We start from the raw sequence: 23,773 nt of genomic DNA on the forward strand, positions 1-23,773 counted from the left end.
AGTAATCACCAAGTTAGCACTTGTTTGCTTTGATAGTGCTATGCATCATACACCAGATGCTGGTCATGAAATAAACAACTGTAACAATTTCAGTTTAAATAAAAAATAATTACAAAGAAAAAGGACTTAGCTTAAAACTACAAAATTTTTGCTATTTTACCCACACATTTTTACATCCCTTATTCTTTATTATCATCATGCATCACTAATTCATAGCACTACTCAATGCAAGCATTTTCTCTCAGGCTTTTTTGAGTTGTGACAGTATTTCTAGGGCATGGAGACCTGAGGACAGAATGAAACCACTTATGATTCCAATCTGAAAATAAATCCTTGGAAAGAGGCAGACAGAGGAGAGGGGGAAAAAGAGGGAGAAACAAGGATAATTTTAATTCCTTCCTTTCTCAGTCTAAAGATCAAGCCTTTCAAATCCCATTTAATACACTATAAAAAGACTGAAGTTGCTAAAAGTAGCTGAGTGTTTGTGGGTTCAGCCCTGCTCTGGTGCCAGGTGATAGACACAATTCATGCAATCTGTGTACACTTAGTGTGTCTGTGTGCACACAGTGAAGGAGTAGGACTGACTTTGTAAATAAGTCTGTAATGTCTGAAATAGATGGAGAGATTTGTATTTTTCATGTGATTAATGCTTATGCTGCTGTTCATAATGTACAGAGCTATTATTGAAACTTACCTACAATCAAAAGCTTTGTTCAAAGGTTTAGAAATATTTGGGGAATATTAAGGGGAAAAAATCCAAATAATTGTGTCAAACAGCCACAAGACTTGCATTAAAAAACAAAAAAACCTCCTGTTGTTAAGGAGAAAACAGTATCTCCTCTTTCTCAGCATTTTCAGTTTCCCAGTCAAGCCTGCAAATGGAAGAGGAGAAGTTTTCATTTGTGTCTTGGATCCATACTTTTAATTAACAACAATTTTTAGTGTCCATCTCAATCTATTTCTTCTGGATGTGCACAGCATTCACAAGAACTTCTTAGTAAATCCAGAGTAAATGTCTCAAATTCCTGTCCCAGTGTGACAGTATATATTACAGTCACAGTCCAGCATTTAGCAAGTACAAGCAGAGCAAAGCAGAATAAAAAAAGATTCAGAAACCACAGGAGAGTTGTCTCTAAGTAATGCAGATTCTTCCTTCCAGAAACAACTCTGGCAGGTGAGTCTCCTAACCTGGCCACATTGTAGTAAAGTAATAAGCATGGAAAATCAGTCATGCAGAGTCATATCCTTGATTTTCACTGATTTCATACAGGTTGTACACAGAGGGGCAGCACCCACTGCTGTCTCTTAACCAGTGGTCCTATGAAGTCAAAGTTCATTTGGGACTTACCTGCTGGAGCTCCTTTTCACTTGAGTTGATTGTTGGTCTGGCAGGCCCATGTGATGAAAGAAGAGGAGGAAAAGGACATTGGCTCCTCAGACACATTTGGCAGGACACTGCAGGGAGCATCGCAGCCTTCAGCTCTTCTGTGGCCAGCTTAAGACTCTGGGAATGAAGACTCTTCTTCCCACTCACCTACCTGCAGACATGTCTGTCTCTGAGCACCACAAAACCCATTCCCACCCCGGGGCACTCCCTCCCCAGCCCTCCCAGCAGTGATCACCAGATGGACCATCCTGCTCCTGCCACAGCTTCACTCAGGGTTACACTTGGCAGCCCCACCTTTAGCAGCAGCAGCAGCCTCAGTGTCTGTCTCTGTGGCAGGCCTGGGGCACTGATTCAGTCCTGTGGGCTGCTCCATCCTGCTGTCAGCTGCTCCCTGTCTGCTCCAGGGAAGCAGTGGTGAGCCAGATGAAAGCATCTCACAGGTCACAAGTTGAGCCACGCTCACCTAGAAGCATTCCAAGGGCCTTAGCTCTGATCCTAGGGGCAAAACATCTCAAGGAGCTTCTGTCCCACAGCCCAACAGTCTTTGCCACCAGTACACACTGGGGCTGATCTCATCTTGCTCCTTCCTTCCCTGTCCCACTGGCTTATGCTGGGGGATATTAATAGCCTGAACACATAAAAGTGTCACATATTCTTTCTTCCCAACATGTTTTTTCTTGCTTCAGTCAATCCATTTGTCAGTCACTACGGCAAACTGCATGTACCAACTCATTCTGTAGAAAAGGCTGACATACCCCTGACAAAGCTGCTACTATGATTGCCGTTAATGTGTTAGTGCTAAAAAGATATATAATTTTATGCCAATATTTGTATTTATAAAAGAACTGTAATATGAAGCTGCCATTCAAACTAGGAATATGGGAAGGGTTGGAAAACACATCCTGAATCATGCAGAGCTTGCTTTTCCTGATGGAGACCAGATATCACTTAATTCCTTTAACCCTTGTCTCCCACATCACATACATGCACATGCACACACATTCTTACCTCGCTCCTCTTACTATTAAAAACTTTCCTTTAAAAGTATTACACTTGGCTGACCTATGATAGAGATGTCAGAGGTCAGGGTGACATACATGAGAGCTAAGGATAGACCATGGTCAATCAGACGAACCTAACTATGAATATTGCAAAGGAAATCAGATGATTTCAGAGCCTAGGCATCTTTAGAGAAGATAGCTACACAAGCTCTCCTTTAAATAAGTTCACTCATGACAGGAACAACTCCCACAATACTGACCAATCCCTGCTTCCCAGACACAAACACTTCTATAACAAGGGGTAATGAAGGGAGGGGTGGGGGGGAATATAAATACATATTTAATGGAACCTTAGAATATTGTAGTAAACATACACAAAATTAAGTTATTAAGACCTGAAAATTAAATCATATCTCACATTAATTTGTCAAGCAGAGTGTTGGCTCTGAGAAGGGGAGAAATAGGAGGATATCATGTAGTCCTTTTATGGACTTTTTGGATTGGGTAAATCATAAGATATAATTCAGAGACTACAGCATTCAGGAGCAACATGGAACTACAGGTGCCAGATATTACTTACCCTGACTTATGCTGAAGATGTAGCAATGTTAAGAACATTGCTTTCCAGCAGCCTGAGGCACAGATGTTGTTTGTACTATGATGTGTGCACTAATTTTAGTCACATGTGCATTCCCCAAAGACTTCTGACAGGTGATTTATCAACAGTGAATGTCATGAAGGCAGGCACTCGTCTCCGAATCAATCCTTATCCACTCTTGATAAGGTAACTGATAAATGCATTTTGTACTATTGCTTTCTAGTAATTGGTTCTCAAAGCTTGCCTTTTCCAGACTGCTCCTTTGATATTCTGTATTGCCATAGACTGACTGAAGAGTGAATAATAATGGAGAGATTTAAAGAGACTTGTAAGAGTTATGAAGTCATAAAACTCTATTTGATTCCTCCTCTAGTCTGTTTTCTTGGAATGTGCTGAATATAAATAGTGAAGTGATATTACAAGCTTTGAATGAAAGATTCTTTCTCCTCTTGGGCCACAGCTCCTACTGCACTATCCTCATTGGTATTTCATTGCCTTCAGGATGATGGGATGTATATAGAATCTTTTCCCAGGTTCCTTATCAAGAGTGTTTTAGGATATCTGGGAAAAAAAAAAATATATGCCTGGTTTCTAGGGTTTCCTTTTCAAATGCATGGTGCAAATCAATTCTGTATAGAGCTACAGTCATTGTGATACAGAAGGTACATCAAAACACACTTCTTCAAATAAGCATTGTACTTGTTTTCCTTTCTCTCTTTGTTCCTGGCAACTCTGTATAGGAGCTTCCCATAAACTGAGTTCATTTCTCCTCCTCTTTTCCTGAGGTGTGGCTACGTTGGGAAAATCAATCCTTCTGCAAAGAAAAATTGTTTTCTTTATCATGTTGCACAGTTTCAACTTCAACGAGCCCATTAACTCAAAATAAACTCCTAAGCATTCTACTGTCTGATCAGTGTCTGCACAGTGACATTTGCCAGGAGAAGCAGACAAGAAATAGTCAGTGACTGGAGATTTTTAGACCAGAATAGTGACACTGTAATCTTGCCCTTTCCCTCCCTATACCCATCGTGCCCCTTGCCAATCTCTGTGCCCTTTTCCAGATGCAGCTGAAATGACCATTAGAAATGTCCCCTGACGTATGTTCAAACCCAAAATACAGGTATTAAAATTGACTGGAAATTTAAAAAAAATAATAATAAATGAAAAGGAAAAGAAAAGCAATTCAAGTATTCTCTGGTTCCAAGACATATAACAGAAAAGACATCACCATTACTTAGCTCATTTGCGAAGTCAACAGATGGTCATGCTACATTTAGAGCACTTGGAAGTTGTTTTCTCTGTTGTTTGTTACAGGCAAAAACTTTGGAAGCAGATTCCAAAGACTGTATCCAGAAGGCTCCATACCAATCCTACTTAAACCAGCTATTCTGATACAGTTGAAAACAACTGCTACAGATGTGAGTAGGTATAAAGTCCCAGGACATTTGTAAGTACACATGAGCCAAATTAGAAACAACAAAAGTCTGGTGTTATCAGCCCAGTTTATTTCATGCACCCAGTCAGTGGCAGCAGCTCGCAGATGCTGAGCCTAGAGATGCTTTAGTAAATAGAACGATTAGCAGCATTGTGTGAGCCACCAGCACAGCAAAATAAACTTCTTGGAGATATGTGTTTATACCTCTTCCCAAAAAAATAAATTGAAAAGCACAAAACTTCTTATCTGCAAGAGCAGATTAACAACTGCCAGCTCTGTATCATACAGGTGGAAGTAAGAGATATTTAAATGGGAACTTACAGAGGTACCGTGCAAGAAGCAATTAATATCATGTCTTTGTATCAACCATCTTTGTGTCTTCTTTTAAGGGAAAAAAAACCAACTTTTTTCTTCTGTGGTTTTACAGTGCCCTCAAACACCTGACACAAATTATCAGTGTTTAACATTGCTACCTACCCTGGTTGCATTCAGTAGATATAGTAATTAATGATCCATTCACAATAACTCCTTACAATTATTATAGCAAAGGTTGGGGACAGACAGGCATACAAGGTACTAAAACTGAATAATAACAAATTATTTCACCTGTACATTTTCCAGTTGCATCCTCTGTTTATGTATAATGACATTATTTGCAGACAATGGCAGCAAAACTTTTCTTCAGGAATTTATCTGTAACACTTATTTCTTGGATTATGGTTTGTATTTTCTGTGTGATAAGTGCCCCAGAGAAACACTCAAATGCAACGATCAAGAGAGGAGTTTGTTCTCCTGCCCCATAATTCCTGCATCCTAAACATTCAACAGAAGGGGTGCATTAATATCACACTCTGCTGTGAACTGCATTTACTCTTCCCCAGCCTCCACCACTGCCAGCAGAGGACAGAGCGATTGCAGTCTTGGTTACTCAAATGTAAATAATTCAGGAACTCACCTGAGCCATGCCCACAGACTGGTGAGAGGAAGCATACAGCTTCTGTGTTTTACTAGTGTTTATATTCTCAGACTATGACCTAAAGCTACTGTTAAAGTCCACCAAGAGAAATAGCTGGTGGGTGAAAAACTGGTCATTGACATGCTTCTCCTGTGAGAAACTTAAGGTAAAGCTGAGAGAGTGGTCTACTTCATCCTAATTTTTCCTGAATTAATTGATTAAAATAACAGATTAATGTACTCTCAGTGATGCCCTATGCTGCTTATGTAGATTATCTATGATACATTGTGATGTCTACAAAATTACAAGTCCCTACTGGCTACACTGAATAATGAGGTATTTGTAACAGCAGCTGAAAGGAATAAAAACCAGCAACCACAGCCAGAACTTTTACCTCCTTTCATCCTTATTTTTCACCTCTTGCTTTAACATTCAGCAGCCAGAAAATGAATGACAATGATTAAATTAAATGAATGACAAGGATTTGGCTGCCAGATTCTCTCAGTTGCTGTGCTTGGCAGAATATCCACACAAGTCATTAGGAGAGCAGGATATGAACAGGTGAATCAGACTCTGCAGGGTCACTGTACATCTGACTCTCACGGTATTAGCTGCTCCCTGACATTAAAAAAACTATGAAAAAAGAGAACCCACCTAAACGGATGCTAAATATTGAACTAAATCAAAGATAATAAATGTGAACTTTGATTGTCCAACAAATCTGACCTAAAAGGAGCAGGAATTTTGCAAATGGTGAGCCTAAACACTCCCATCATGCTTCCACCTGCTCATTCTTTGAGGTACATTTTGTTGAGTTCCTGTAAAATAAAGGCATGACTCAATAACAGGACATATGGAGTGCTAAAGTATAGAAACTAAGATTGCAAAGCTACCGCTGTGTCTTCAGAAAGCTTAACAATGATTTCAAAATGCTCATTGTTATGGTGCAGTCCCATATTTCCTTGTTGGACACATTTTCTCATTATATTGGGAAAGTGGTGATTGAGTGAGTGGACCCCTCCCCCCTTTATTTTACCTGTGCCTTGCACAATTAAATATTTATCTCCAAATGGAGACTCCAGCCTTTATTACTACCTGAATAATACATGCAACTTGGCTTATAACCTCCCAAAGACCTATTTACAAGTCCTTTTTTTCTGTCTGTTCAGCATTGTTTCCTAACTACAACCACTGCTGGTATTTTAAATAAACTCTTTGGTCTATGCACGTGTTACCTGTTCTTTCTCCCCTTAGCTAAATTGCACCATTTGGTTAAATCAAACTAATTATTGAAAAACTTCTCTCCCTCCTCTCAAGAAAAGTTGCTATTAACAACCTAACCTAATGAGTAAGTTACCCCAACGGATGAGACATCAGTTTAAATGAAGAGAGAAAGGATTGGCTCTGATCACAGGAATTGCTTAATAGGGACAACCAGCAGGTGAAAAAATTGTAGATTCTCATGGCAAGCACCTACAAAGACAATATGAATTCTGTCTAGAAAGGGGACACAAAATGATTTGCTTGCCTATGCACTCATAAATTTTCCCTGATTCCTCTACAGAACTGATGAGAAGACATTTCTCAGGATTTTCAAAGTGCTACTGGTAGTTTCTAAGGATATTCAAAGCACTACTTTACTAAGACCTTAGCCCAGACACTCAGCCACTTCTGGAACTCTGTCTCTCGTGCTAAAGATGGCTCACATCAGCTGCCCTTTGAAAGGCATTCACAAAAATAACTGAACTTAGTAAACAGATGTAATAGAGCAAATCAAGAGTATTTGTGTTTAAGTCACCTTGGATTTTTAGGTATTTTTAGGTAAATCCTTCTTTGTGTGTTTAAGAGGAACATTAGTAGGCAGTGGTGCTTCAGGGAAGAGTCTACTATATAAGAAGGAAAAAAGTTCCTCAGCCATTGTGCACTTATTCTGGGCTTTCTGAGAGGGACTCTGCCTTCCAAGGGGAAGTCTGACGAAAACACCTAAAGGAAAAGCTGCCATGGCCTTCCTGGTTATATGGGCTTCACACACTGTGCATCTCAGACTCTCAAACCATTTGAATGGCCAGAAAAATGGAAAAACTGAAAAAGAAATGACACTTCTGCACTTAAGCCTGTTGATCAGGCTAAAAGCTTCCAAATGCTAAGAACTAAAGATAAAGCACACTTCCCAGCAATGGAAAATTGAATGAGTTGTAACAATTACAATTGCCATTTCAGAGCCGTCTGAGTGGTGAGTGGTTTCATGACAGATAATGTTGACAGCATGACAGCTCTCTGTGAAAGAAGAAATACCTATATACACCTCTCACACTGTGCTTCCTGCTTCTGGCACCCAGAGGAAGCTACCAATACATACAGCAACATGCTAGGATGGACTTGCTAAATTAACAAATTCAGTCCCTGCTATCAGCCAGCTGTGTCACACAATCCCCTTCATAAGCTGATTAAAGAACATCTCCAAAACTATCTGGGGAGAGAGGGATTTTTACTCCCCTTACTTTTCCTAGAAGGACAAAGTAAAAACTCAAACATGACACTTAGAAATTATTTCCTGCCTAAATGTAGTTGTGTCCTAATTTGTTCTTACGGCAGATTTTTATTTTAGGTAAATGGTTGTTTTCCCTCTCTGGTGTTTTTCAGCCAATACATCTGTATGCAGCAATAGCATTTCCTTTAAGCCTTTCCTTTGATAAGTTAAACAAACTAAGTTATCTTATTCCTGCTTTCTTATGATAAAAGAGACTTCATCCTAGACTGTTTGCCTTTTTTCTGGCTTATGTTCCAGCATTAATTAGTCCTTCTCAAACAGGAGCACCTGCACACAGTAAGAACAGTATATATTATTCTGTCTAGCTCTTACAGGATGGATCCTTCCCCTCAGCTCTACTCATTCAACTCAGCAAAGTCTGGGTTTTTTCAGGGCTGCATCATACAGTCAGGTGTGTCTTATCTGAGTCTTCTCTAATACTGAATTTTGAAAAGGTAATCTTACAGCTGATAGCAAACATTTTTTTTATCTACCTAAATCAGGACTTTGCATTTTATATTGCTAAATTGAAATGTATTTCTACAAGTGAAGTAGTTTAGCTCTTTCTCATACATTTGCAAGTCCCTTTGGGGAATTCAGTCTTCTCCATCTTTGGGTTATTGTTTTATCCTATAATTCTTAGCAAAAATACAAAATAAAATGGGTTACTACCTCAACTGAACAGGCTCACTGTTATTCCTTCTGCATTATTATATTTCCCTGTATTGAAAGGACCAAAGCCTGTTTTCAATACTAAATATGATGCTTCAAGGCATTCATCAAATCTCTCTATAATTCTGACACTAATACAAATTTTTAAGTTATCTAACACATAATTTTATGTATATATAGGTTTTTTAGCCAAGCCTCTTCCTGGTCCCCAGCTGTGATCTTCACATAATTTTTTTACTGGAAGATGCCATTGCTTCTCACAGAATTTTTTTCTTGTTCTCACCAAGCCTAATTTCACTCATTTTTTTTGTCTCACTATTGTCCAATGGCATAAACATATATATAAATAAACATTCATTCGTGCAAGTGCATAATGATTTTTACTAACAGGCACTTCTGACTGGGATAAGCTCTTGCTATAGAATTTGACTGCACCAAATTCAGGCATGTTCTTAGTAACACATTTATTATATGTAGTTAAAAACCATAGAAATCATTCACAAAATTCAGATTTGTAAACAAGAATTGTGCAAATTTCACTGAAAATTCAGAACAGCTCTCATTTTACCTGAGCTTTAAACTGGTTTGTACTTCTTGGTTTTTCCTCTGGTTTTACATTTAGAAAAATACTTCATAGCACATCTATAACATTTTGTGGAACATACTCAACTAGCATATGCACTCATTCTTTAGTAAATAATACTTTAAGGTTTACAGAAGTCTGAACTGCATGTACATCCCTAGTACAAGAAAGCACTAAAACAATGTATTTGTTGAGATAATGAGGCAGGAAAAACAAACAGAAAAGACACCACTGCTGTAGCTGATTTTACTTTTAAAACAGTCCATTAAATCTCTTTTGGCAAATTACTTATTTAAGCCAATGGACAGCTCAAGGAATTGTTTCTGTGGCTCCTATTAGAAATCTAAATTTCTTTGTTTGATTTCTTTTATTGCCATTGGTTGCATCAGACATCTGGGAACAAGTCAAAGAAAACCCAGCAACAAAAAGGAAGCTTTTTGACACTGAGGTCAGAGAGTAGAAGGCTACACTGAGAGATCAAACCCAGCACAATGCAGAACGTGTATCCTGCAAGGAAAGGAGGGTCTGCTCTTTTTTCCCAGGGCAATACAATTTTTCTGTGTGATTATAGACAAAGAGCTCAAATTATTCATGCAAACCACTTCCATTAGGGTCAGCTGGAGTGCAGTGAGCAGGATGTGTAAGAGTGTTTCCTTGAAATCAGCAGGGACCAGGAACTCTGTTGTGCTAGATATAGTTTATACACACTGAAAGGTCTTTTGGGCTTTTATTGTCTAAACTAGGAAAAGTCAGAGGAAGAGAGAAACAGAGGCACAGTGCACTTAGCACTTTGATGCACCTTTAAGTGTATAAAAGCTAGTTTCTAATTGCATAAATGTTGAAATTTTTGCCAGACCATGGCCAGACTGATTTGACAAAGGTCATATAGATAATATCTGTGGAAGAGTTAAGCATTGGGTTCCATTATTCTAAAATCAGAGGTACATCAGTTTTCAGCCCTAGGCAATTAACCCAGGCAATAACATGCTGCACACATTTACTTCTGTAGCAGCAGCTTTATTGTATCTTTGTAATGAGATACAAAATATTAGGAAGAAAAAGGGTCTAACAATATATTCATTTTTTTATTATTATTTAAATGATGGGAAAAATCTAGAAAGATTAAAAGCAACTAGATCATGTTTCCATTCTTTCTCAACAGCACCTGTTTATATTATTCATGTACCTAGAGCATTTATAATGTGTAAAATATTAATTTCAAAATAAATATTCTAAAATTGCCTCCTTTACTAGTTCCCTGTAGTTTTCTGTAAGGAATATTATAATATTCTCTATGACAGAAGGGAGGCAATATTTTTTCTTAATCACGCCAATTGTCTGCTAGAACAAGTTAAAATCAAATGCTCCTCTGAAGCTGTATTTTCAGTACTCAGCCTTTCCAGAACCAGCAGTGCTGTGTTTGTGAAGTCTCTGAAGCCATGCTTGGACAACATGACAGGATGTAGCATGAACTGTTTGACTGAATCAACCACACTGCCAAAGGAAGGAACAGACTGTCACATCAAACAGGAGGTATCTGATGGAAACCTCTTGTGACAAATTAGAATCTTTCTGGTCTCTGAGAAGTGAGTACCAAAGCAATGCCCTAAATAAGATTTACTGCCCATCAGTCCTTGTATTTACAATGTTTTTCAGGCAGCTATTTTTGTTGCTTCTTCATTCCTCCTAAATCATGCCATTAGCAGGAACTTCCAGTCCTTAAGGAATGTGGCACCTTATGCACATTTGATGCTGGATTTATCTTGTTCTGTTTGTAACAAAAATGGATCATTTCAAAAGTAAAATCAGCTACAACAGTGATGTCTTTTCTTTTGCTGAACATTTAGAGCCCTTGCAAAATTCTGTTCTGAGAGCTGACAGGACTTTACAGCGCTCAGGATCTCACAGAGCTCAGCTCTTCAAATAAACAAATCATCTATGCATACATTTATGCAATTACATTCCAGTTACAAAGACCCTTAAGACCCCTCATATAGACAAGACTGCCATGCCCACTAGATATCATCTACGTGATCAACTTCCATGCATATCCTTATGCATTTGCCTCAGGAAATGCATTAATGAGGACTTGCCAATCAATTATTCTGGATTCTAAATATCTTTCTATGAAGTGCTGAGAATGTTTACCATTTGCATAACTGCAACTAGCCTGTGAATGACTTCAACCCCAAGCAGTCTCCCAGTGTAAGTTTTGTATCCCTGAAAAAGCTGCCTTATCTTTCTTTCATAGAGCAGTGCTTTCTCACATAATTAAGTAAATAAACCTAAATATTTGAACTCTAGTTGATACAGTAAATTGTTTCACCTAGATTGCTGCCATTTACTGCCTCATTTCCACACAGTGGTTCACTGCACACTGACAACTGAAAACTGTTCCCTTAGAAATCTCTTTCCACATACCTTAATCTTCACTCACCAATAACTTAATTTTTTATCTTTTCAGTATAGACACTGACAGGTCACATATATCAGAATATAAGGAGTTGTCATGACAGATCAGACTACTGAGCCATCAAAGCCTGGTAGTTTGTCTTTACTATGTCTCAGAGGAAGGTGCAAATCCTCACATGATAAGCAATTATGCAACAGTACCCATAAGGGCAACATTTCTTTTTCCCTTTCCCAATCAGCCTATACCTGGAAGTGAAAGATGCTATCATCCCTTTAATAGTTTCCTATGCTGTGCATGACAGACTCCCTTCCCTTGTGATTGATATTCAACAGGACACTGTTGCAGCTAAAAGGCTCAAAATCTAATTTGGCCAAAGAAGAACAAGACCAAAAAGCAAGGTTAGCAATAAAACTGTGTTTCAAAAATGAAGCCTGGAACAGAGAAAAAGAAGGAATCTGTGGCATCAACTTTGTTGAAGTTTTATGCGCAAGCTGTTCAATAAATTCCTATTCACAGACTGCTAATGAAGAAGACAAAGCAAATTGTAAGATGATATGTTAAAAGGGCCATTTGGAACAGTCATGGAGTCCACAGCCTGGATTTATCAGCTCTCCTACAGTAAATTCTGAATAATAGCCTTTAATGGTTACAATCACTCATGAGAAGACACTGCTTTATTCACATGTCCTGGTGGGGTTTTGCATGTCAGCTTCCCTGAAAAGCTTTGTCCAAAATGGCATCAGTGATGTTTTATGGAAATTAATCAAAGCCTATAATCCCATTATCCTGTGATTCTAGCATTTCTGGACCTACTGCTCAACAATCTGCTGAGCTCAGAATAACTCAGTTTACGTGATTTCCAGTCTACTTTGTAATTATTTTCTGTAAATGACAGCAGATTATGCAGAATATCCCACAGAGATCATCAAACCATCTGAGCTCTCTCTAGCTCTGAAAAAATCACTGAGATGCCAGAGGACAGTGAGGTCAGATTTCCTTTCTCATAATGGGTAGTCATATTTCTATTCTTTCAAACCCTTATTTTTATCCAAAATTTGACATCTCCTCCCTTGAAGGTGGTCAGCCATTAATCCCTGCTGGCATTTGAACTCAATCAGTGGGAAGAAAGAGCAGCAGAAGCAGAAAAACAAGAAATATTATCCAGAAAACAATTAGGAAAAATAAATTTGTATAGGAATTTGTAATAGATAAAAAAACAAGTATGTTTTCAGGGACAAATTAGCAACTTATTGAAGGTTACCAGCTTTGTATTTTATACTAAAAGGTGTTATTATCCAAAACATTTGAAAGATCAAAAATATATTAGTGGAATTATTCTGAGTTATGTAAATGGAAACAACTGGAAGTCATTACCTTAAACTGAAAACAAAGGAATTAATGGCGTAAGAGGAAAAGGAGAGTTGGCAGCTTCCAGAATATCAGTAAAATATGATACATCAAGCTAATCAAAGTGTAAGTATTTGCAAAGTGCTTAAAAACACATAAAATGAAACATTAGCAAATATACTGAGTGAGAATGGGAGATGTGGCATTTGCAGCAGGACAGACATGCTTTGACTGGTGTTTATAACTGCTGTAAGTCTGTACATGAAACTGCAGGAAAATGAAAAAGTTTCTGAGCTTTTTGGATAAGTACATGTAAAAGAGTACATCTATGATTCATTTCCATGAAAGCAAATGTAAAATAAATGTTTTGAATATGATGTGCATTGGGTTGTCTGCAGTACATACACATTTCTAAAAAAAACATGCTGGCTAAAATGGAAATGCCACATTTACAAGGGTCAATATCGTTTGTTCAGAATTTGTTATTAAATTATTCTCTGTTTTAGCAGCTGTTTTCATACAGAACATTTCACCAGAGTGAGTGGTGCTGAGGAATTTCAGTGATATGAAAATCTAGGGACGTTGCTATAAAATAGACAACATTGGCTCTTCGGATTGAATATTTGCCTTTGTCACTTGTGAATAACCCCAGCTCCTAAGGATTTTTTTGTAAACAAGTCTTCAAACACTAATTTGTATCTCATTTAGCCAGATTTTCTTAAACTGCAGTCATATCCTAAATCCCTTGCTTTTCTCCTAAACTACATAGTTAACCTAAAAATATACAATGTGATTACACTCAGTATGTTTACACTCAGTATGTTAATGGTAATCCACTGCCAGCCTTAGACAGACACATTTTCCAGCTTATTAAGATCTAAATGATTCCCTTTAGGGCCTCTACCCTGTGCAAATGTGAGGCTGCTGAGGGTCACTGGGTTACAACCTGAAACTCTCGATTTCACACCTCTCCAGCCCAGGCTGAAGAAGCTGCACTGAAAGCTTTTGTGTAATTATCCATCTCTAACAACAAATAACAAAAGAGATGTAGAATCTTGGTGCTTCAACACTATCTCAGCTATAAAACTGGTCAATATTCAGCTTCTCACATTTGGATGAAGACACACAACCTTTCCCTGTATCTCATACTTTTTAGGCAAATATGTCTAAGGAGATACAATTACCTATGAGAAATATATTCCAGAATGTGTAAGGAGACCAGGGAGCAAAGTCATTTGAAGCGAGGGACCTAATTAGAAATACATTAAAATTCCAGGCTCCCACTTGTACTAGGAAACTCAGAGCTTAACTGCATCTGCTTAACATTGGGATGTACCTCCAGGAGTAACCAAATATCTCTAAATGATTGCTATCCACAGGGACTGGTATGGGTCAAAGACTAAAATGATGTGGGAAATGGATTTGGAGACTGTGCTCTTGAATATTCTTGAGATGGGGTATCATTTGGTTCGAGGGGTTTTTTAATAACAATGACAAAGACAGAAAAAAAATATACAGGATTATTTCAGTATTTGGACAATCCTCAGAACACCTGACTTCCATAAGAAAAAGTATCTGCACAATTTCTAGCAGACTTTTCATGTAGAAATAACACTAAAATGGACAAACTGCTGTAAGTTCTTTGCATTATGTTCCACGATTTATTCCAGTTCCTTTCTGACTGCAGTTCAAGTTGGGTTTTGTCACATTTACAAAACCTTGAATAGTCGGGGATCTTGACATGTTAGAAAGTGATTTCCCCAAGCCTCACTGTAGAAAGAATCCTTTGTTAAAAGGTCTTCAGCCTCAGGAGGTAAAAATACATTGAAATAACAAGAGATTTGGGAAGAGAAGGTAGTGGTAGGACAGAGATGGATGTGATAATTCTTCTAGTAAGTAATGAAGATATTTAACTTGAAACATTCTTTTAAGAATGAAATTAGGAATTACATCTCATTTTTACAATTCTAAATATGTTCAATGAATATTGACTTTGGGCTAATTTTTGCTTAGACAAGCACCAAACTCAAAAAACCCATAAAATTAAAGGATTTTTCCACTTTTTGCAATTGTAATCTTGTCCCAGAAGTGCTCATTAACAACATGGAAAGACTTAGAGGTCACTAAAATTCCAGAGAGAAGAGCATTCCTCTGTGACTTTTGCAGAGCTGGAAAGTTTGCACACACACAGACTTAGTGGGACCACAGTTGCCAAATACCAGCAGTTCCAAACAACTGCAAATTCCACCAAAACTGTCATTTACCATCAAACAAGGTAAACACCTGCTCAATATTCTTCAGACCTTAGCCAGCCTGATTTTTTTTCTTTATTATACCACCAAACAAAAATATAAATACACTTGAGCCTGTAATTCACTGACCACAAGGCTCTCAACCTTTTCAGTTTTTAAATTAGATGAAATTAACCTTCTAGATCTGCTTTGCCACCTGGAAGCCCACAGGTAAGCCCTCCTACATGGTAATTCTACAGTCACAAACCCTGGTTTTATTGCCCACCTTGTAAATAACAGACAAGTCCTATTGCAAATAATTTCATGGTGTTAGAAAATATGTGAATCAGTACCCTAAATAAGATTTCCTTCACTTGTTGGGCTGAGGAGGAAAGAGTGTTCAAAACTGATGATCCAAATCTCACAGTCTGAGTTTGTTTCTAGTATCAGTGGCTTCAACTGCTGCCCATTGAAGCAAGAGGCTCTTGTCACAGTTCATAAATTGCTGAAAACAGTTTCCTTCTTCATGAAGTTTTACAATTATTCCCTTTTAGCTTTACAAAGCAGACTCCAGTTTAATGTCTTTTATAAATCAAATGCCTCCCACTTTCAAACGTTAATTGCCAAGACAGGAGCAACAGTTCTCTTTTAAGGAGATAGCAAATAAACTAAATCTGTTGTTAACACTCTGGTTTAACAGTTTCCATAAGTGAAATGTCACCTGGCCACTCAAGAGAGATGCCAATTTCAGTGTTTGCCCACATGACATGTTTGCTTCACCCTTGGGTGATAATGCATTTAGTGCTAATGAAGGGTAAAGATGAGGTACATTTCTGAGCCTGTACATCCTTTTGAACTTCAAGTTGACAAGTTTTAGAGAAAAAAGGACAATCAAGGGTCACTTAAGATCAACTACAGGTATGTACAATAGTAATATCCAGATTGTGAAGTCTGTCAGAAGTTCTGGAGATTTGTAGGAGATAGGGTATTCCTAGATTTGTTGTTGCTCCAGCATAGGCCTTATGCTGAAATTGCAGTTGATAGTTCAAACTGCAAAACCAGATTCAAAAATAAGGATTACTTGATTACTAGTATTTCCTTTGGGTATCAAGTAACAACAGAAAAACAGATAAATTAAGGATGAAAAAGAACTTCATCATTTAATTTTGACATTGACCTGGAGTCATTGACCTGCGGTTACACTTGTGATAATGTAGCAAAGATCCAACCAGATACTTTGTATTCCAAATTCAGCATTGTTACACTAGCCACAGCCACACTGTAATACTCAGGGCAAGCATTAGTTGAAATTTGGAAATTTGACTCTTCTTGACTACCAAGATCTTCCAGATTTTGTTCATGAGACACAGTTCTGTGAGATGCAGAGGAACAGCCACAAATGCCTGGGGCTATACTGGGGGTAAAGAGGCATGGTGAATATATGGAGATATATATATATATACACTTTTTCATTTGAGACACAGCAGAGTTACTTTCCCAGAATGTTTTTAAAACTGTTGCTTTGAAGTCACTCAAGTTCACTGTTCAAAACAAGCCAGCAGCTGCATGTGAACCTACAAAAGCCAGAAAGAGGAACTGAGTCTGCACGTTGTTAGGCCTTCTTGAACTGGAGCTCTTCTGTGCCTTGGAGAGGTTGAATTTCACTGTAAAGGAGAGGCAGTATGTCCTGCTTAAGTTGTTTCTTGAGTTACCAATTAAAAGAAAATAATGGGGACACTGTAAGAGCTGCAGTGAGTCAGATGAAGGACCAACTGCTCAGCATCTCGAAGGAAGAGCATGAGGAGACACTTAGGTGAGCAGTGTAGGAAAGAGGACAAATGGAGAATATTGCCTCTCAGGGAATGATTTCCCAGCTTCCTATCAGTCACACTTAGAGGCTTTTTGAAAGTTGTTACCTGTTTAACAACTGCTAAAGTACCTCTTATCCATAAACTATTCAATTATTCTTTGCATTCATTTATATTTTTTGACTCCAGAAAATCCTGAAGATTCTACAATGTAACTAAGATTTTGCCTGGCTATTTAATTTTCTTTGAAATCCACTATTCAATACTTCATTGGGTGCCACACATTGGGGTTTTGCTGCGTCAAACACTGAAAAAGTCTGCCCCATTCATCCTTGCATGATCTGTGATTTCATAATCTTGCTTTAGTCAATCTCTATCACCTCTTTCCAAATTGCCCTCTTCCCTAATTTCTAGGCAGCTTCATCTCTTCTCATAGGATGTAATTCAAAGTCTCTGATCACCCCTATCATCCTTTATTGCTTTACTGTATATTTTCTGAAGTAGGGAAAGAGAACTGACAGATTGCAATCTGAGTGTACCATGGATCTCTACAGACAAAGGCATGTTTTGTTTTGTTCACAAGTCTTTTCTTAGTAATTTCCAGCACTGTGGTTTTTTGATCACTGCTGAACATTGAGCTATTTTCATGGACACTTCGAAGTAATTTCACAACCTCATTTCTGATTAGTAATATCAAAAGTCCATTTGGTTATATAGGCAGTCACTTTTCATTTCTAATGTAATTTTGCATTCATCATGCAAAGTACTACCAACACTAAATTATATCTGCTGTTTTATTTCCCTATCACGTAGCATCACAGTATCCTTCTGCAACATTTTGCAATCAGATTTAGATTTTATTATCCTCAGCAATTTTATATCATCTGCAACTGCCACCTCAATATTCCTCCCATTTCCAGACCATTTACAAATATGTTAAAAATCAAGATTGCAAAATAAGGTCCTGAGATATTCAAATTCCCTCCACGGCAAGAAGTGATTCCATATTCCTACTGCTGTTTTTTTATCTTTTTCTACTCCTACTTTTTAAAGCATCTTATAACATCCTATGATAACCTCATTCCCTTAATGGTAGTGTTTGCTCAAGATTTTGTGGAAGAGTTTACAGATATCTGAATACAGACTACAGTACAGATCAGAGAGATGCTTAAGGGCTCCTTCAAATAACGAAACAACCTGTGAGCTTTTTACCTCTAGAGGCTTGTTTACCTCTAGAGAAGAGGACCATAAATAGATATTTACCTGTTATACAAGTGCCATTTATAGACAGCCTAAGTACATTTTCTGCAGATTCATCAGGGCAGAAGCCAGACTAATCCATCCATTTCCAATTTTCAGAGTTACCACTACTGACCTTTCTGAAGTTGGTGCTTCTGATAATTACAAAAAGAGTTTGATTAGACAATGCAGCAAAAACAACCACTCAGAAATTTCCTAAGTTCCTTCAAAAGCCTTGGACAAATACCATCAAGCCCTGCTACTGCTCATCTTACTTCAATAGCTTCATAAAGATTATACTGGAGGGAAAATGTGGAAAATTACTACCTCCACACTGAACACCAAGACATATAACTCAGCCATATTTTCTACTCTGTTCTTACTGCTTTTGTTCTTTCTTATTCTTTCTCCTTTCATACCTCAGTAATTTATCTGCTGCACAATCTCTTCGGCAGATCTCCATGAGTGGCCAGTGACTTGTTTCCTCAGGGAAGTTTTTAATTCTCCCAGGTCCAATGAAATCTGTAAAATAGATCATGATGGCATTTCGGTTTGCATTCAAATGAGAGCACAGAGTGTCCCTTGCACCTTGAGCTGTCATTCAAACCCGTGCAAGGTGGATGAACAGCATGGCCATTCTTATTAATTATGACAAAGGAAAGAACACAGTGGAGAATCAGCTCTACAGATTTACACTGTGCCTGTGAAATTTTACAATTATATGTCACTTTTCACTGAAATTTTAGTGTGATCTTTGAAAAGAAATCTCAAATAATTTCCTGCAAATGGGGAGCTCCTTAGCATATTAATGGACACACTAAGTACCTATTAGAAATATCTTGTTTGGTACCTAAACCCAAGTGTTTATTTCCTGCTTGATAACTCAGTGCAAAGTTAATGGAAATATTTGTACAATTTGTATTTACAATGTCTGTGGTAATGGGCAGATCTGAATACAGATCAATATTCTCTGGTGATAGAAAATTTTATAGCCCAGTTGTTAAATTTATGAACAGGGAACAGTATAAAACCTTCAAAAGCAGAGTCAAACAATAACTTATGGGCGTTTGGGTGGGCTTTTCTTGTTTGTTTGTTTGTTTGTTTTAAGCTGGGCAGTGTTTACAATATCTTTTAAATAGCTGACTTTTTACTATCCATAAAAACTTGGTGGGAAGGAGACTGTTAAATCCTAACTGCAAAATATTACTCATGTTAAAAAACAGGGTAGTCATCTGATTATGGGAGAAGGACAGGAACATTTTCTATTACCTACTCTTCTGATATTTAATCAGAGTTAAACCAAGGTTATTCTACAGCAACTTCAAATTGTGACTAAGAAGCAAAAGAGAGAGAGAGTGACTCTTCAAGATTGCACTTTGTGATCAGAATATTAGTAGGATCAGATAGTATTTCAGCTTTTCAGAATTGTATTGTACTGTATTTCGAAAAGCATAGATGAGGTCCTGAGAAATTGGAGCATTCAAAGGAAAAAGCAAGATACATTCTTGAACAAGAGCACATGAGTTTTCTGATCTCTAGCACAGAGGTTTGAGTCCATTATCATTTTGCAGTAAATTCAATTCCATCAATAAAGCTGAGGTAGATATCAAACAGAAAGCTTTAAAAGCATATCTTGGAATCCTCAAGACATGATTATTTTGTTTAGCAATGAACAGACAAAGATACTTTTCAGAAGGTCTTTTTTATCTTATCTCTGGTTCAAATTTTTTTTTCCCCCGTTTCTTTTCCCACTTCTTTTTATTGTTCTGAAGTCATGTTCAACATTAATAATACAATATTCAGCCTACCACCAAAGAGTCCATTTAGTATTTGCAAAGCTAAGAACCCTTTATTCAGAGGAGCATATGCAGGGATTATAAAAGAAGGAAAGAAACCCCACATAGAGGGATAGAGGCCTTCCAGAAACCAGGCAATGGGGCTTTAAAGGAGATGCCGATTATAAAGCAGATTCTCTCCAGTTCCTATCCGAAGTGCTTTATTGCTGTGGTGATACAAATATGATGTGCTGCAACACTGTGTCTACCTGACACAAGTGAGGGCATGAACCAGAGCAAAGGTAGGAATACTACATGTAATCCTCCTCACAAGAAAGAGATTTCTGTATTTAAAATATTTTCTCTATCTATATGCTCTAATAATAATATATAATTCATAATAACAGATTTTGCAATTAGGAAAGGCAAACTGTATTTTATGTGTGTGCTGTAATTTTGCTATACTGTGTTACAAGTCAAAGGGGAATACCTCTGACATGTAGGGAAAGGTTTATGGAGGTATTGCCTGTGTATAATCACAGAGTTCTATGTTCTAATCATGTTTCTCCACCCTACAGTAGTTTATTTTTTTAACAAATGGAGATGGAAAATTCAACAAGCATGCTACTTTAAAGGTGACATTAAAACATTCTCGAGTTAGGGCTGGTGATTTCTGTGCATTTGCATTTCATGTTTTGAACCATTGCTGGTCCATAATCAGAGTTCTCCAAAATTCCATATAGAGAAGTGCAAAAGAATTGGTCCCACAACAGACAGTCTCAGCTGTGTTCAACGTCTTCTTAGGATTATTCCCGTCCCTTTGTACTGAGTGCCCAGAAAAATGAGCAGAAGTTACTACAGCTGTGACTTCTGCGCCTCTGCCCAAGTTCTCTGTTATTCCAAAGCTGTGATCAGCACACAATCACACCAAGGAGTTTCTGTCATCCACTCAGGGAAGGGCTGTATCTGCAAGTTTTGGACTCAAAATCAAGCAGGAAAACAGTATCAGTAGGCGATACATTGAATGTCTCTACCAGAATATAATTGTTTCCCCCATTAATAAGACACTCCTCACAGTAACCCAGAAGTTCTCCATTAGCAGCAGGCACAGCTGAGATGCTCAGTCCCAGCCTTACACAACGTTTAGGGGGTTCCACACAACCAAGAGATGTATCAAGAATCTTCTTTAACCACTTCTGTAGTGATTCCTCCTTGCACCAAGGGTGAGGGGATCAGCACTTGCAGCCCTGGAGAGGTACAAACAGGCACGATGAGATGGCAGCACCAGGGCCGATTACAGTGAGAGGCCTTAATGGTCCTACTCAGCCTCTCCTGGGGCCTCCACCCACTCTCTTCCCATGGCCCTGGAATGAGCAAGCAGATGGGTGGAACTTCCAATGTGGGACAGGCCTGGCACGGCTAAATAAGAACGATTGGTGGCCTACTTGTCACACACAAAAATGAGGAATAAACATGTTAGTGCTTAGTGCAGATTCCCCTGAGACTTCAATGCTGCAGGGGTTTATGCTGTCTCTTCTTTCAGTCCTCTTGCTCCCTATGATTCAAGAACCCAACCTTTCCAAACTTTCTCGAGGAAAGAAAAACTTTATCAAGGAAAGGAAAACTTTCTCCTTGAGCAGGGAGCCCACTCACCTATGCAGTTTTCACTTCCATAATCAATGCCTGTAATTTTATAAATGCCATATCTTTTTTCATTTAACTATGTTAGATATTAATACTGTGGAATATGTAGTGTACTGTCCTGTTCCTGAATGGAGGGTCTGGTTGGTACAATCCAGCTTGAGAACTGTGAGCTAGTAAGGGCTACTTTTCCCTTTGGTAAGACCACTGTTGTATAACATTTCTATATAAGAACACATCAAATTCAAAAGTGATTGCAATGTTAAGTCAGCTCCAGCATACGAGCTGTATAAATTAAATCCATAATAAATGCAAAAGTCTGAGAGTGCTGTAGTTGCTGTTATTTCACCTGCTTTGTTTCCCTGTGACAAGTCTGTTCCACAAACCCCAGCAGATCATTTAAGAAGTTACCCATCTCACACAGAAGGATGTCCAAGGCTTTAATCATTGAATGCCTCGTAAAATTTTCAGCTGCCTAACCTTTCATTAAATGCCAGTGAGCGTTTCCAAGGAGGAACACAGCACAATGCTGGGTGAAAAGCAAAACTCCAAAGTGCCCAGCATTATTGAAGATGACTGTGTGTGCAGACGATTATTCTTCAGCAAGCATTGTAGCATCATCATTTTCTGTCCTGTGTGGAGAAACCCCAGAGGAATGGCAACACCAGCTGGGACTTTTGTCCATTGTTGCCAAAACCATACCCATTTACTCGATTAAAAAAAATAAATTATTTTGTAACCATTTTCTGACGATTCTAGGCACGTGATGGATATTGCAACAGATACTGATCAGATTTTTGCATCTTATTATAACCTATGCCCGTGTTTCTTTAATTTATATTAGGTTGTGGAGGTAACCAGAAGGAGTTTTTCACTTTGATGTTGTCCTAGAGAAGCCTCTATCCATACAGAGGAGCAGGAGTGGCCACGAGATGTCACCCAGCCTCTACGAGCTGCTATTCCGGCTGGGGCAAACAGATCATTCCGAGCTGAGCTAAACGAGAGCCTGTCTCGCCACTCCAGCACACAGTGAATCCTCATCGCAAAAACACACCAGCTTCCTCTGCGCTAATGGCTCTCAGGAGCGAACTTCTGCTAGCGTGTAGAGCGTGTGTTATAGACGGCCTAAGCGGATGAATTGACACAAATACCTGTTTCTAATGCTTAGGAAACGTGCTGGCTGGGGCAACGCGTCCGCCGAGTGCGGGCAAAGCGCCGTGCTGCCAGCGGCGGGATCCGCGCCCGGCCTCAGGGGTCTGCCTCACGGGAGGGGGACGGGCCCGGGGAGGCTCAGGAGGCCGGGAGCCGCCTCCACACACTCACCAGGGCGGGGGGCGGCTGTGACCGTGCCCGGTGCCCGTGGCCTGTGCCCACACCCGTGCCTGGTTCCCCTGGCCTGTGCCCACACGGGCGGGCGGCTCCCCTCACGGCCGGCCCTGCGCGCTCCGCGCCCGGCGCGCACTTTGCAGACGCTCCCTCGCTCAGCCTCGCCCTGTCACAGGCGCTTCCGGCCGCGCTGCTCCCCCGCCCCTCCCTCCTCCTCCGGCCGCCCTCTCTCCCGCCCCGCCGTGCCGCTCTGCGCTGCGCTGCGCCCCCGAGCGCGGCCGGCACTTTGCAGACGCTCCCCGGCACCGCCCGCCCCCGCCTGGCCCGGCCCCCGGCGGCGCGGCCGCGCCTCCGCCCGCGCTCGGCCATGGGCGCTGCGCCGCGCTCCGCCCGGCGCGGGGACCTGCGCGCTGCCCGGACAGGTGAGGCGGCACCGGGCTGCGGGGCCGGAGGGGCTCCGCCGCCGCGCCCAGCCCCGCCGCGGGGGTCGCCGCGGCCGAGCGGGGGGCTCCGCTCGCTGACAGCCCACCCCGCCCCGGCGGCATCGCCCCCGCTCGCCCGGGCGCGGCGGCGGGAGCGGAGCGGGAGGGATGCGGGGATGGAGGGGAGCGCCGAGCGGCCGCCCGGAGCGGCGGGGCCCGTCCTGGCCGCGGCCCGGCCACCCCGTCACCTTGCGGAACGACCTTCCGCTGCAGGGGGAGCGGCGGGCCCCCCGGGCGGGCCGGCCGGGCGCTGTGCGGGGAGGGAGGGTGGCCGGGCGCGCCCGGAGCGCGGAGCGGCGCGGAGAGGCGGCACGGAGCGCGGCTGGCGGAGCCGGGGTGGGAGGGAGGAT

General features: G+C 40.1%; 1 protein-coding gene and 1 long non-coding RNA gene across 4 annotated transcripts in view; one reads left to right on the forward strand and one right to left on the reverse strand.

The window, feature by feature from the left end:
• Window positions 1–248: 248 nt before the first annotated feature.
• On the reverse strand, window positions 249–23,008 carry LOC146434900 (uncharacterized). 2 transcript variants are annotated; one of them, XR_014853308.1, is made up of 5 exons: window positions 22,939–23,008; window positions 18,619–18,721; window positions 2,965–3,800; window positions 1,349–1,534; window positions 249–872 (listed from the first exon to the last, which is right to left on the reverse strand). It is a non-coding gene; the product is annotated as an uncharacterized LOC146434900 (long non-coding RNA). The 2 variants fall into 2 exon arrangements; XR_014853307.1 differs by having other exon boundaries at window positions 22,767–23,002.
• Window positions 23,009–23,256: 248 nt separating this feature from the next.
• MGAT5 (alpha-1,6-mannosylglycoprotein 6-beta-N-acetylglucosaminyltransferase) overlaps window positions 23,257–23,773 on the forward strand; it is a 114,410-nt gene continuing 113,893 nt past the window's right edge. Inside the window, exon 1 of one of the 2 annotated variants that reach the window (XM_085067077.1) lies at window positions 23,257–23,363. The gene's annotated coding sequence lies outside the window, so the exon portion shown is untranslated. The remainder of the gene's footprint in view (window positions 23,364–23,773) is intronic. The other variant, XM_085067078.1, reaches the window with a different exon arrangement.

Source organism: Lichenostomus cassidix, chromosome 7 (assembly GCF_008360975.1).
Source record: "Lichenostomus cassidix isolate B80296 chromosome 7, HeHo_3.0, whole genome shotgun sequence".
Taxonomy (NCBI): domain Eukaryota; kingdom Metazoa; phylum Chordata; class Aves; order Passeriformes; family Meliphagidae; genus Lichenostomus; species Lichenostomus cassidix.